This window comes from Apium graveolens, chromosome 3 (assembly GCF_009905375.1).
Source record: "Apium graveolens cultivar Ventura chromosome 3, ASM990537v1, whole genome shotgun sequence".
Classification (NCBI taxonomy): Eukaryota; Viridiplantae; Streptophyta; class Magnoliopsida; order Apiales; family Apiaceae; genus Apium; species Apium graveolens.
This window is the reverse complement of record NC_133649.1, coordinates 111595043-111597753: the sequence shown is the minus strand read 5'-3', so window position 1 is coordinate 111597753 and position 2711 is coordinate 111595043. Positions and strand designations below refer to the sequence as shown.

Sequence of the window (2711 nt, the reverse complement as noted above, 5' to 3'; positions counted from 1 at the left end):
CTCTTTTCGGTTGTGTTTCAGGTACTTTAGCAAGCGTTTATGCAAACTCGTTCTCGTCCTCGCAAGAGGACTTTAGATACAACTGAGGAGACAAACGCAGTTCTTGATATTTCGGAGAAGTTAGATTTTGAGGATTCAGATTCAGGAACTGAGCAGAAAGAACCAGTAAACATGGGAGATCGTATTGTTCAAGCTGATCCAGCTCTTATGGATTTTTCTCGGCCTAAAATTGATGATATTCAGTCAAGCATCCTTCATCCGGCTATTCAAGCTAACACCTTTGAAATCAAGTCGGGCACTATTCAGATGGTGCAGAATTCTGTTTCTTTTGGAGGAGCGGCAACTGAAGACCCCAACATGCACATAAGGAATTTTGTCGAGATCTGCAGCACTTTTAAGTATAATGACGTGACTGATGAGGCTATCAAGTTGAGGCTTTTCCCATTCTCACTGAGGGATAAGGCTAAAGACTGGTTACATTCTGAACCAGCTGGGTCCATCACTACGTGGCAAGATCTTGCGCAAAAGTTTCTGGTGAAGTTTTATCCAATGGCAAAGACTGCTGCTATGAGGAGTGCTCTTACTCAGTTTGCGCAGCAACCTACAGAATCTATGTGCGAGGCTTGGGAATGCTACAAGGAAATGTTGAGAAAATGTCCACATCATGGAATGCCGGATTGGATGGTAATCACTGGTTTTTATAATGGTTTGGGGGCCCAATCTCGGCCCATGCTCGATGCAGCAGCTGGAGGAGCCTTATGGGCTAAAAGCTATACTGAGGCGTATAATCTTATAGAGACAATGGCTGCAAATGAGCATCAAAACCCAACTCAGAGGATGATGTCAGGCAAGGTAGCAGGTATTCTGGAAGTTGATGCAGCCACCGCTATTGCAGCCCAGCTCCAAGCGCTATCAATGAAGGTTGATTCTCTGGCTACGTATGGAGTTAATCAAATAGCTATGGTTTGTGAGCTTTGTGCAGGTTCTCATGCTACGGATCAGTGTTCTCTTGTCAACGAATCTGTTCAGTATGTGAATAATTATCAGCGACAACAGCAGCCTGTGCCAACGACCTATCATCCTAACAACAGAAATCATCCAAATTTCAGCTGGGGAAATAATCAGAATGCTATTCAGCCAACATATCAGCAAGGAGTGAGTAAACAGTTTAACCCACCTGGATTCCAGCAACCACAGCAGTATGCTACAAGGCAATCATATCCTCAACAGGAAAGTACAGCTGCACCTACTAGTGCTGATTTTGAGGAACTTAAGCTGTTGTGCAAGAGTCAGGCGGTTTCTATCAAGACCTTGGAAAATCAAATCGGTCAATTAGCCAATGCAGTGCTCAATCGTCAACCTGGCACTCTTCCCAGTGACACGGAAGTACCAGGCAGGAAGGAAGCTAAAGAGCAAGTCAAGGCTATCACCTTAAGGTCTGGAAAAGTAGCTGATGCTGAAAAGGCAAAAGAAGTCGATGCTGAAGTTAGAGATGAAGAATCTAAGCAAAAGAGAAAGCGGCGGAACCAAGGAAGACTACTGTTGAACACACTCTGCCTGAGGCTAATACAGGGGAGAAACAGCTCTATCCTCCACCACCTTTTCCTAAAAGATTGCAGCAACAAAAGCTGGATAGACAGTTCGGGAAGTTTCTGGAGGTGTTCAAGAAACTTCACATCAATATACCTTTCGCTGAGGCTCTGGAACAAATGCCTAATTATGCGAAGTTTATGAAGACTATTCTTTCAAGGAAGGTGAAACTGGATGACCTTGAAACCGTTGCTCTCACGGAAGAATGCAGCGCTGTTCTGCAGCAAAAGTTACCACCAAAACTGAAAGATCCAGGAAGCTTCACCATTCCTTGCACCATTGGCAATCTAACTTTTGAGAAGTGCCTTTGTGATTTGGGAGCAAGCATTAATCTAATGCCGTTGTCGATCTTTAAGAAGCTGGATCTGCCTGATCCAAAACCCACATACATGTCGCTATAATTGGCTGACCGTTCCATTACTTACCCAAGGGGCATAGTTGAGGATGTGCTCGTCAAGGTGGATAAGCTCTTCTTTCCTGCAGATTTTGTTATTCTGGATTTTGAGGAAGATAAGAAGATTCCCATAATCTTGGGGAGGCCTTTCTTGGCTACTGGCCATACTTTAATAGATGTGCAAAAAGGGGAACTTACTATGCGGGTCCAAGATCAGGATGTGACCTTCAACGTATTCAAGGCAATGAAATTCCCTACAGAAGATGAGGAGTGCTTAAAAGTGGATGTGATTGATTCTGCGGTTACTTCGGAACTCGATCACATTCTAATGTCTGATGCATTGGAAAAGGCCTTAGTGGGGGATTTTGGCAGCGATGATGAAGATAGCAACGAGCAATTACAATATCTGAACGCTTCTCCCTGGAAGCGAAAGCTGGACATACCATTTGAATCTCTTGGTACTTCTGACCTCAAGAACGCTGAAGGGAAGTTCAAACCATCAATAGAGGAAACACCTACCTTGGAGCTCAAACCATTACCTGAACACTTGAGGTATGCTTTTTTAGGTGATTCATCTACGTTACCTGTTATTATTTCAGCTGACCTTTCAGGTAGTGAGGAAGACAAGCTCTTAAGGATTTTGAGAGAATTCAAATCGGCTATAGGATGGACCATAGCAGACATCAAGGGGATAAGTCCTTCATATTGTATGCATAAAATTCTGCTA

At 43.7% G+C, this 2711-nt stretch overlaps 1 non-coding gene across 1 annotated transcript; it reads right to left on the bottom strand.

The window, feature by feature from the left end:
• Nucleotides 1–564: 564 nt before the first annotated feature.
• On the bottom strand, nucleotides 565–671 carry LOC141715854 (small nucleolar RNA R71). The gene has a single exon (XR_012572601.1). It is a non-coding gene; the product is annotated as a small nucleolar RNA R71 (small nucleolar RNA).
• Nucleotides 672–2711: the final 2040 nt, after the last annotated feature.